The 13389-nt window shown below is 38.5% G+C and overlaps 1 protein-coding gene across 1 annotated transcript in view; it reads right to left on the bottom strand.

Moving 5' to 3' along the window:
* LOC115295371 (estrogen receptor) overlaps nucleotides 1-13389 on the bottom strand; it is a 247261-nt gene that overhangs the window by 32758 nt on the left and 201114 nt on the right. The gene's annotated exons all lie outside the window — the stretch shown is intronic.

Raw genomic sequence — 13389 nt, 5'->3', positions numbered from 1 at the left:
ATAGAACTACGCTAAGATCTAATAGTTGCACTGTCTGCAGAATTAAAAGCACTAATTCAAAGGGATATATGCACCCCTGTATTTACAACAGCATTATTTACAATAGCCGAGGTATAGAAGCAGCCCAAGTGTCCATCCATTGATGGATGGATAAAGAAATGGTACATATAAACAATGGGGTAGTGACGTGCATGATATGACGAGAATTATACTGACACTCACCCAGTATAATGCCAAGTGAAATAAATCAGTCAGAAAAAGGCAAGTACCATATGATTTCACACATATGTAGAATTTAAGAAACAAAACAAATAAGCAAAAGAAAACAAGAGAGAGACAAACCAAGAAACAGACTCATAACTATAGTGAAAAAACAGATGGTTACCAGAGGGGGATGGGTGAGAGGTGACGGGGATTTAGGAGTGCACTTGTCATGACGAGCATGGGTGATGTACAGAAGGGTTGAGTCACTATATCATATACCTGAAACTAATCTAACACTATGCTGACTAACCGGAATTAAAAAAAAATTAAAAAATACCGTTCTTCAATGTTTGGGTAATCAAAAATGATTAAGATTCAGGTAAATGATTTTTCTAAGTATTGATTTGCTACTATACTATAGGTGTTGTGGTAGTTATGAAAATGAAAAGAGGGCCTCTTCTCTCAATATGCTAATAACCTTGAAATAATATAGTCAGGTCTGACAGACTTGGATAAAGTGCTTTTGAAATACAGGAGCAAGTATCACTGGGAACTGTGGCTGGATGAGAACCATTTATGTTGTCAAGGAAAACAGGTAAGGATTATCCTAGTAGGTGGCCTCTGAGTTGACACTTGAAGAAATTTAAGATTTCTTCAACAGGAGTGTAAAAGCATCACTGGAAAAGGGTCTTAAGCATGGAAAGGAAGAGCAAAGTGAATGAACACAGACCAGTGTGCTAGAGGTATGAAAGAACTAAGAGATTGCTCTGGGAAAGGAGGAAAAGGTCAGGCGACCAAGGATGTCCTACATTATAAGAAATTTAGGTTTTTTTCCCCTGCACAACAGAGCATTGGCACAGAGGATTTAACAGTAGTTGCAACTATTAATTACGTGAACCCAAAGGTTCGTAACATGTAATGTTTTAAAAAAAAAGTATTGGTATCTTTTCTGTAGGGTTGTCGCAGAAATTAAATAAGATCATACATATGAAAGGAGTCTGTTCATCTCTTTGTTCACAAGCTGAATTTAGGGCATGTTTTCTTTGAGGGGGACAAGAAGAATTTAAAATATCCTACACTGGGCGCCTGGGTGGCTCAGGCAGTTAAGCGTCTGACTCTTGATTTCAGCTCAGGTCATGATCTCTCAGTTCATGGGATCAGCCACACTTTGGTTCTGCACTGACAGCACAGAGCCTGCTTGGGATTCTCTCTCTCTCTCTCTCTCTCTCTCTCTCTCTCTCTCTCTCTTTCTTCTCTCCCTATCTCTCTCTGCATGCCCCCCCCTTGCTTGTGAGCACTCTCTTTCTCTTCCTCTCAAACCTTTTTAAAAAGTAAAATAAAATATCCTGTTCATATGCAAACATATATTTGTGAAAAAATAACAACTTAGAACATGAACAGTAAGCACATTGTCCAGCACTTCGTTTTATTTTTTATTAATGTATTTTGAAGTTCTTCATCAATTGTTTTAATGAGCTACATGACTGTTTTTTAACAGTATATGTTTTTCACTGAATAAAGTACTTACTTTTTTTTACCACTTCTTTGTTGGTTGACACTTCATTTGACTTCAAGTATTTTGCTGTTACAACCATTTCATGCAAAAACTATTCTTACGTTTATGTCTTCAGACACAAGTACAAATAGCCATAGAAAAATTTATGGAAGTAGAATTGCTAGATCAGAGGACTTACACATTTTTAGTATTTTAAATAGTTCAAACATTGCTTCCAAAAAGCATGCACCAAAAGGCTTTTGATAGAATATGTCAGTATAAACTCCTTCTCTGAGAGGCCTGCTCTTATACTTTGCTGATATTTTTCTATTAGGTAACTAGTCATTTTTACATTGATTCTTAACTGCTCTTTATATATTACAGTAACTAGCCTTTTGTTCTGTGTATGTTCAATGCTTTTCTAATTGTTTGTCATGTTTTTCTTTTTTTTCTGGTGTTTTCTTCTGCAAAATATTTAATTATTACATAACTGACTTACCAAACTTGTTTAGAATAGTAGGTCTTGCTTGAAAATGTCATTTCCCTTCTAATAACATACAAAAAATTATCTTATGTTTTCTTCTACTACAACTCCCTGTTTTTAGGTTTAAATCTTTCATCATCCGGGATTTATTTTTATAACAACTGTACTGAAATATAGTTACATATCATATCATTCACTCATTTAAAGTATACAACATAGGTGCACCTGGGTGGCACAGTTTAAGCATCCAACCTTGGCTCAGGTCATGATCTCACAATGCATGAGTTTGAGCTCCGTGTCTAGCTCTGCACTGACAGCTTGAGGCCTGGAGCCTGCTTCAGATTTTGTCTCCCTTTCTCTCTCCACCCCTTTCCCAACTGTGCTCTTGCTGTCTCAAAAATAAAATAATAAACATTAAAATAAATAAATGAGTAAATGTGCAATTCAATGGATTGTATTATATTTACAGAGCTGTGAACTGCTTAGGATTTGCTTTGTGTAAGACACGAGACAAGGACTCAGCTTAGTATTGGTCCCAGGCAACTAGTCAGTTTTAACACCATTTATGTAAGAAACCATCTTTTTATATACTGACTTGAAAGAAGCTAAGTACTTTTAATAAATTCATTTACTTCTTACAACTGCCCTCTAAGGTTAATATTATTTTTGCCTTTGTCTGAATAAGGGAATTAGGACTCAAAAATATTAAGTCAAACCATAGTACCTTATCACCAGAGGAAAGAATTCCAACAGGAATTTCTTTGTCCTCCTTTCTTGCTCTTCTTTAATTTATTCAAAAAGATTTATGGAGGGCCCATTATATATCAGGACTTGTGCTGGACATTAGGGTACAGAGAAGACAGACATGGGCCTTGTTCATAAAGGTATCCCAAACAGGGGCAAGACAGATAGAGAAGAACAAGTGAAAGACCATGGAATACATTCCCCCCAAAAAGGTATAGAAAGAAAGTCTTAGGACTAATGGCAGCCTCCCCTAATTTAACGCCAGCAATATTGAAGAAATGGCCATAGTCTTCTCGGATAAAGGTGAATGAGATTTTATGTGAAGAGTATAACATGGTACGTGGTACATAGTAGCCATTATATTTAACTATTATGATCAGATATATGGATAAATAGAGGCACAGATGTTAAGGGAGAGGCTGACCTTTTTAATTCAAGTATCCAGAAAACAATGACCACAGTGCCTGTTGGTTTTACTGCCGTATCCAGCTTCATGAATCTCTACAGAAGCAGAGGGGAATCTTTAAAAGCTATGTTGCTCAACAGGGCGATGAGATAATGGTCCCAATCAAAGGGTGACTTGGCCTTAAGGACGGCCATCACAATAGAAGGGAGTTTTTCTTGTCCTGTAGTCAAAAAAACCCTTTTTTTTAAGTAGACATTTTCTTTCTAGTGAAAAAATAAACAAGGATAGAGAAAAATGTTTGGAGGATGAAGCTTTAAAAATAACAACTCATAGCCAAAATAGAGAAATGTTCCTTTCTCAGTATAAAGTCTCTGTTTACTTAACAGGCTGCATGCCGGCAGGGGAGGAACCAACTCCCAGTGTGGGAGGGAGCCTGTGTTCACCTGCTGTGAGCAAAAGTTCAGTCCAGAAACTGAGAAAGTGGAGCCACAGCAGTCCTCCTCCTTCTCGTCCTTCTCAATAATCTCCCACATTTTCCCGAGAGATGCTCGTTCTTACCCCTCCAGCAAGAGTGGAGCCCTCTCAGCCTCCTCTCACCGCATATCCTGTCAATTCTAACCAGCACTTCTCACCTGCCCAGGTGGGCTGCTTGCTCTGCAGAACCCCATAGGAGTTATAGCCCGAGCCCCCGCCGACCCACAGCTGTTAATTCCTTTCTCATTGTGTGTGTGTGCATGTGTGTGTTTGTGTGTGTTGCTATAGAGGACTTGGAGGGAGCAGACATTAAGTATAAAGCATTGAGACGTTATGATAAGACCCTGGGCTTGCCTTCCATGCAAACAAAAGTGCTTCGCAACTTTGAGGGCTCCTGGGGAAATATGCATCCCAGTGAAGCTGCAATTTTCTAAGCAGTGCTGTAAGAGTCTTGAAGAACTTGAAGCTGATGTCTCTATAAGAATAAACTCACTGGCCTTTCAATGGGAAAAACTCGCTTGTTCGAAACACTTCAGCAATTCTGCTATTCGTGTAATGAATTAAAAATATGTGCTTCGGTGGCCCTGAAGATGTTTCTGATAAATCACTAGAGTGTTGGAGATAACTGCCTGGTTGTGTGAAATGCATGGGTCTCCAGGAGCACGGCTGGCACAGGTGGAAAGGCTGGCGATGTGAGCTTGTGAACTGATGACGTGTCCCTCTCAGATCAGGGACAAAGCTATGTGGACTTTAACGGTTAGACAGACACCTGTTGCCTGTCTAACACAGAGCAACCCTTTAACATCCAGTCATTACATGCTGGGGTCAGGGCTTCATTTTCCAAGTCCTGCTGAAATATTCTCTGATAACCTTAAGTAGCCAATTAGACTAGAGCATTTAATTCAATCTCAGAGAGGACAGATGAATTAATAGCACCAGAAATGGGTGATTCCTAAAAATCTAGAGGTAAAGTTACTAAAAAAGACAAAATTAGGCTAAACCCATGAGCTGTCTCAGAGGCAGAGAACACATGGGGTATACGGACCAAGATTTATTTTTAAAGGAAACACAATGTCAGTCATAAATCAGAAGCAGTTTACCAAGCAGACCAGCCCATGACCCCCACAGTGAGATGTGACAGTCTGTGACAATGAACTCCTCCATCCATTATATCAGTCCAGGTTCAGAGCACCTCAGAATCCCCTTGTGAGAAAACCTTGTTCTGCACTTTAGCCTCTTCAGATGGAGTCTATCTGCACTTAAGTAGTGGGAGAAGGAACCGAACTTGAAAGAACCATGTCCTGAAAGTTTATCCTCTATAGAAATGAAAGCCTATTTCCACATGTGAAACAAAGAGTTCTAATGCATGTAGGCAGATCAAACCTGCACTTTTATATCAGATAAAGAGTTAATATCCAAAATCTATAAATAACTTACCAAACTCAACACCTGAAAAGCAAATAGTCCAGTGAAGAAATGGGCAGAAGACATAAATAAAACTTTTCCAAAGAAGACATCCAGATGGCCAGCAGACACATGAAAAGATTCTCAACATTGCTTTTCATCAGGGAAATACAAAACCACAATGAGATACCACCTTACACCAGTCAGAATAGCTAAAATGAACAACTCAGGAAACAACAGATATTTGTGAGGATGTGGAGAAATGGGAATACTCTTGCACTGTTGGTGGAAATGCAAACTGGTGCAGCCACTCTGGAAAACAGTGTGGAAGTTCCTCAAAATATTAAAAATAGAACTACTCTACGACCCAGTAATAGCACTATGTGGAATTTATCCAAAGGATACAGGAGTGCTGATTCATAGAGGCACATGTACCCCAAAGTTTATAGCAGCTCTATTAACAATAGCCAAATTATGGAAAGAGGCCAAATGTCCATCAACTGATGAATGGATAAAGAAGATGTGATTTATATACATAATGGAATACTACTTGGCAATAAGAAAAATCTTTCCATTTGCAACAATGTGGATGGAACTGGAGAATATCATGCTAAGTGAAATAAGTCAGTCAGAGAATGACAGATACCATATGTTTTCACTCATATGTAGAATTTGAGAAACTTAACAGAAGACCATTGGGGAAAATACTTTGAAACAAGAGGAAGGTAAATCATAAGAGACTCTTAAATACAGAGAACAAACTGAGGGTTGATGGGGGGTGGGGGTGAGAAAAATAGGTGATGGGTGTTGAGGAGGGCACTTCTTGGGATGAGCACTGGGTGTTGTATGTAAGCAATGAATCATGGGAATCTACTCCTGAAGCCAAGAGCACACTGTAAACACTATATGTTAGCTAACTTGACAATAAATTATATTAAAAAATAATAAATACAATAAAATAATCTTACAAAATGCAGTTACCTCGTGGCTTCTCTGCATATGAAAAGACAGTGATAGATGGAAACAGAAAACCAGAGAGATCAACATAAGACATTTAATTTAGTTGTCCTGCAACAAAAGTACAATAATGGTTGGAAAAAGATTACAAATTAAGGGGCATTTTAAAATCAATAGTGGTCCTGAAAGGGTGCTTGATCAAATTATAGCAGAAAACTTCTCTTATCTGAGGAAAGAAAATGACATTGAAATTCAAGAGGCACATCGAACTCCCCTAAGACATAACTTGAACTGACCTTCAGCACGACATATCATAGTGAAACTGGCAAAATATAAAGATAGAGAATTCTGAAAGCAGCTAGGGATAAAAGGTCCCTAACATACAAAAGGAAACCTATCAGCATGGTTACAGACATATCTACTGAAACTTGGCAGGCTAGAAAGGAATGGCAGGAAATCTTCAATGTGATGAACAGGAAAAATATGCAACCAAGAATTCCGTATCCGATGAGCCTGTCATTCAAAATAGAAGGAGAGATAAATGTTTTTCGTAAATAAACAAAAGTTGAAAGAATTCATCACCACCAAACTAGCCCTATAAGAAATCCTAAGAGGGACCCTATGAAAGAAATGTAGCAAGGACTACAAGACACCAGAGACATCAATACAAACATGAACTCTACAGAGAACACAATGAATCTAAACCCACATTTTTCAATAACAACACTGAATGTAAATGGATTGAATGCTCCAATCAAATGACACAGGGTAGCAGAATGGAAAAAAAACAAAATCCATCTATTTGTTGTCTTCAAGAGACTCACCATAGACCTGAAGACACCTTCAAATTGAACGTAATTGTAAGATTATATAAATCATGTGACTGGAAGTCAAAAGAAAGCCAGAGTAGCCATACTTATATTGGACAAAATGGACTTTAAAGTAAAGGCAGCAACAAAAGATGAAGAAGGACATTATATAATAATTATAGGGTCTCTCCATCAGGAAGAGCTAACAATTATAAACATCTATGCACTGAATTCGGGAGCACTCAAATACATAAAACAACTAATCACAAACAGAAGCAATCTTATTGATAAGAATGTGCTGATTGCAGGGGAACTTAATACTCCACTTACAACAATGGATATGTCAACTAGACAGAAAATCACTAAAGAAACAATGGGCCTGAATGGCACACTGGAACAGATGGAATTAATAGATATATTTAGAACTCTGCATCCTGAAGCTAGGAAATTCACTTTCTTCTCAAGTGAGCATGGTACATTCTCCAAGATAGATCACATACTGGGTCATAAAACAGCCCTCCATAAATACAAACGAATTGAGATCCTACCATGCACATTTTCAGATCACAATGCTATGAAACTTGTAATCAACCACAGGAAAAAGCTTGGAAAAATTAAAAAATGTGGATGTTAAAAACCACCCTACTGAAGAATGATTGGGCTGATCAGGCAATTAGAGAAGAAATTTAAAAATATATGGAAACAAGTGAAAATGAAAATACAACCATCCAAACTCTCTGGGATGCAGCAAAGGCAGTCCTAAGAGGAAAGTTTATTGAAATCCAGGCAATAGTTTCAACAAACTAGAAAAAGCACAAATTCAAAATCTAACACAGCACCTAAGGAAACTAGAAAGGGAGAAGCAAGAGCACCCCGCATCCACCAGAAGAAGAGAAATAATAAAGATCAGGGCAGAAATAAACAATATAGAATCCAAAAACACTATTGAACAGATCAATGAAACCAAGAGTTGGTTTTTTGAAAAAACAAACAAAATTGATAAACCTCTAGTTAGGCTCTTCAGAAAGAAAAGAGAGAACACCCAAATAGACAAATCATTAATGAAAATGGGTTTATTACAACTGATCCCCAAGAAATACAAGCAACCATCAGAGGTTACTATGAAAACCTATATGCCAACAAACTGGACAATCTAGAAGAAATGGACAAATTCCTAAACACACATGAACTACCAAAATTCAAATGGGAGGAGCTAGAAAATCTGAGCAGACCCATAACCAGTGAAGAAATCGCATCAGTTATCAAAAATCTCTCAACGAATAAAAGCCCAGGGCCAGATGGATTCCCAGGGGAATTCTACCAGACATTTAAAGCAGAGTTAATACCCATCCTTCTCAAGCTATTATTCCAAAAAATAGAAATAGAAGGAAAACTCTGAACTCATTCTACAAAGCCAGCATCACTTTGCTTCCCAAACTAGAGACCCAACAAAAAAGAGAACTATAGACCAATATCCTTAATGAATACAGCCGCAAAAATCCTCAACAAGATACTAGCAAATCGAATTCAACAGCACATAAAAAGAATTATCCATCATGATCAAGTGGGATTCGTTCCTGGGTTACAGGACTGGTTCAATATTTGCAAATCCATCAATGCGATACATCACGTTAACAAAAGAAAAGATAAAAACCATATGCAAAGGAAACAATCATAAAAACTAATAGGCAACCGACAGAATGGGAAAAGATAGTGGCAAATGGCATATCAGATAAAGGGCTAGTATCCAAAATCAAAAGGAACTCACCAAACTCCACACACCAAAAATGAATAATCCAGTGACGAAATGGGCAGAAGACATGAATAGACACTTCTCCAAAGAGGCCATCCACATGGCCAACAGACACATGAAACGATGCTCAGCGTCACTCAGCATCAGGGAAATACAAATCAAAACCACACTGAGATACCACCTCATGCCAGTCAGAGTGGCTAAAATGAACAAATCAAGAGACTATAAATGCTGGCAGGGTGTGGAGAGATGGGCACCCTCCTACACTGTTGGTGGGAATGTAAACTGGTGCAGCTGCTTTGGAAAACAGTATGGAGGTTCCTCAAAAAATTAACAATAGAACTCCCCTATGACCAAGCAATAGCACTCCCAGGGATCTACGTAAGGGATACAGAAGTGCTGAGGCATAGGGGCATATATACACTCCAATGTTCATAGCAGCACTTTCAACAATACCCAAATCATGAAAAGAGCCTAAATGTCCATCGACTGATGAATAGATAAAGATGTGGTATATATATATACAATGGAATACTACATAGCAATGAGAAAGAATGAAATCTGGCCATTTGTAGCAAAGTGGATGAACCTCGAGGGAGTCATGCTAAGTAAAATAAGTCAGGCAGAGAAGGACAGATACCATATGTTTTCACTTATAGGTATAACAGGAGAAACCTAACAGGGGACCGTGGGATGGGGAAAGGAGGGGGAAAGAGGTAGGGAGAGGGAGGGAGGCAAATCATGAGAGACTCTTGAATATTGAAAACAAACCGAGGGTTGAAGAGGGAGGGGGGAAAAGAAGGGAAGTGATGGTCATGGGGAGGGGCACTTGTGGGGAAGAGCACTGGATGTTACATGGAAACCAACTTGGTAAGAAACTATTTAAAAAGATAAATAAATAAAATCAATAGTGGAAGGATTTGTTGTATTTAAAGAGCTTCTATATCTTTGATGCTACAAAATCTCTAAGCATATGCTCTGAAATGCTGTGACTCCATAAATATTTGTATGATCAAGAGGTTTATACATTCAGTGCTTTGACATGTAGAACAAAATGCTAAAGATGTCAAATTATAAGCAATATATCTTGAAAGATGCAGAATGTGGATGGCTGTATCTCAAAGCTGATTACTTGAGTTGAAGGTGGTTAAGACTATGGTGTCTGACTGCCAGGGTTCAAATATTGGTGCATCTGTTTATCAATTATATGACCTTGAACCAATTACATAAGCTGTGTGCCTGAATAAGCATATAGACAGAATCACCCACATTGGACTGACTGTAAGTTATATAAGAAGTTAATCCATTAGGATATGGTGGCTGTTTGATCTAGCAGGTTTGCCCATATGGGTCAATAAACAAACTACTAGAAATGGGGCAATGCCATAAAAAACATTTGCTCCCTTGGTGCCATTTTCCTTGGTAGGTGACTTTCCCTTTCAGGGACCTAGAATCCTTCTGACCTCTAGTTCTGGCCTGTAAAAGTCCTTGAAATGTTCTTAATTTGCACAGTTGTTGGGGAAAGGGCTCAGGCGGGCACAGAAAGTGCACTGGCAGGAAGTTCTGTGAACACTGGATAGCTCATCCAAAGGACAAACTTTTCACAATTCATTTCACATGTAGCCAAACAGAATAATGGGAAGAAAGAACGTCTCAGAAGGTGAAGTCAGGGTACATGGAGAAGAATGGAAAGCTCCTTTTTCCTAGAGACCAGATTCAGGGACTCAAAGAACTCTCAGGCTCCTTCCCATAGAAGCCTTCCCTCATTCTGCCCAGTAGGATTTCACAACTGCTATGGAAGAGTGATAGTGACTATTCCCTCTTCCTTTTTTTTCTCAGTGGGAGTTTTTGCTGCAGTTACTTTACCCTTACTCCAACACTGGATATTAAGTATATTCATGGGGTTAGGCTGCCAAACTAGGAGGCGTTACATTCATGGTTGATGGAGTGGACTGCACATCACTAAGAAATCTTTCAGCTGATGAACTTGGAGGTGAGCACAGCGATGGCTGCAGCTTTGGACCACCTACTTAGGGGAGGAGCAGTGTGTGTTCTGTGTATGGAAGGAATGGATATTTACTAACCATAGTGAAGACTGACAAAGATTGATGTATTCACCAGAACGTATTTCCTTTTCCTCTTGCATTTCCCCCTAGACAACATTTCCCAGCATCCCTTGTACTTAAGAGTGGCCATGTGCCTGGATTCTGCCTAATGAAAAGTGAGTGGAAGTAATTTACATCACCTCTGTGATGAAAGAGTGAAGAATAAGGTGTGCCTTTCCTAGTCCTTCTTCTCATTCTGTTGCCCAAATGAAGAGCATTTCCAGAACCGTAGTAGAACCAAAAGTTAGAAGGATTCTGGTCTATAAATGAAAAGATCACCTATCAAGATGCCTACACTGGACTCGAGTAAGAAATAAATATTTGTGTGTTGAACAGCTGTAATTTTAGGAATATCTATGGCAACTGTTAGCCTGAGCCCCATGACACAGAATAAATGCAGGCGTCTTCTTACTCTCTGCCCCAGCACACTCTTGACACACTGACACACACACACACACACACACACACACACACACACACACACACACATACACTTAGAATCCAAAAATATACTTATCTTCTGTAGGCATGTCTCCTGACAGATCAAAGGGATATAAGAAATGTATTCTATGGTGCCTTGCTTTATAGATTCTAATCACTTTTTTTTGAATGTCATATTCACTGATCAGAAGACTTAATATTTTTATTTTTATTTTTTTTCATGAAGGGAATCATGACTGAGATTTCTTTTTTATTTAATATATGCAATTATTTTCCATCATTTACAATACAATAGTTACAATGACACTCCAAATGGATAAGCAAAGTAAAAAATCAGAACCCCAACTTCTATTTCATGTAATTCACTTTCAACTGACATGATTAGGAAAGATGTCAATGAGTCTATGGCATTTGATGTAGGTCTCCAAGGATAGATTGAGTTGGAGGAAGAAAATTGCAGGCAGATTAACTGGTATCAATAAAATTTGACAGGTGGGAGTAATGACAGAGTGATGAGGAATCCAGCTGGTGGAGTTTGGTGTTTATAAGAAGAGAAACTTAGAAAGAGAGCTTCGTCAGGATTTGATATGCTTAACAAAAGGCTTAGGACATAATATATAAGGAAAAATCATGGAAAGCTTATTAGTGAGTGACATGATCAAATAGATGTTTTGGTATATTTAATCTGGCATCAGTGTGCAGAGGAGAGTGAGGGAGAGAGTCGAGTCTGGAAAGAGACCGCAGGCAGGAAGGAAGAGAAGGGAAAAGACTGTGACCATGGTTACAAAGATAAACAACGGATAGTTTGGAAATCCTCCATGAAGGAAAAATCAACATACCTGGGAGAATGATCCACAGGGTTGGGCAAAGAAAGGAAGAATTTTAAAACACCTTTGAAACTGTATGCCAGGATGACCGGAAAAATGATGGAAGAAATAGAAAAAATAGGAGCGCCTGGGTGGCACAGTCTGTTAGACACCCAACTTTTGATTTCACCTCAGGTCACCATCTCACATTCCGTGGGATGAGGTCCCATGTAGGGCTCCATGCTTGGTATGGAGCCATGAAGCCTGCTTAAGATTCTCTCTCTCTCCCTCTGCCCCCCCTCAACTTGTGTGCACACCCTCTCTTTCTTTCTCTCTCTCTCTCTCTCAAATAAACAAAAAACAGAAAAAGAAAAAATAGAAGAAATAAAGAAACTCGAAGGATTTGTCATAGGCCAGTAGAATTTCAAAAATCCCTTAAAAATTATTAATTTAAACTTTCACAGGATTATCTAAGTAGACATGACACACAGGAAACTGGAAATGTTTGTCTAGAACTTGGGAGAGAGGACAGAATTAAATGAATTTGGAAGTTTTTTTCCGCTTCCTATAGTGGGCATCTTTTCAAACTGGCACATCAAAATACATCTCACCTTTAAAAAATATTTTTAAAGGTTCATTTATTTTTGAGAGAGAGAGAGAGAGAGAGTCAGCAGAAGAGGGTCAGAGAGAGAGGGAGATACAGAATCTGAAGCAAGCTTCAGGCTCTGAGCTGTCAGTACAGAGTCTGATGCAGGGCTCTAACTCATTAACTGTGAGAGCATGACCTGAGCTGAAGTCAGACACAACTGACTGAGCCACTCAGGGCCCCTCACCTTCTAAGTGAATATCTAATATTTTACTTTATTCATGTTTATATAAGTGCACCCCACCTGGTGGACATTTATATTTACATTATTTTCCATTTTGGGCTACAACAAACAATGTACAATTATCATGCTTGCACGCACATTTTCCACACTTGCAAAAGTGTATAGAAAAATTCTTACACATATAATAGCAGAGCCAAGCAGTAAAAACATGCAATTTTTTAATAAGTATTGCCTAAATGCTTTTCAAAATAGTTGTAGTAATAGCTGCACCATGAAAATGCTGGAAATGGACAAGAAGATGTGGTATGTATATATATATATACAATGGAGTACTACATGGCAATGAGAAAGAATGAAATATGGCCATTTGTAGCAAAGTGGATGGACCGCGAGGGTGTCATGCTAAGTGAAATAAGTCAGGTGGAGGACAGATACCATATGTTTGCATTCATAGGTCTAACAGGAGAAACCTAACAG

The sequence above is a fragment of the Suricata suricatta genome, chromosome 7 (assembly GCF_006229205.1).
Source record: "Suricata suricatta isolate VVHF042 chromosome 7, meerkat_22Aug2017_6uvM2_HiC, whole genome shotgun sequence".
NCBI classification, from domain to species: domain Eukaryota; kingdom Metazoa; phylum Chordata; class Mammalia; order Carnivora; family Herpestidae; genus Suricata; species Suricata suricatta.
Note: the sequence above shows the minus strand (reverse complement) of the source record. Positions and strands in the feature narration are given on the sequence as shown.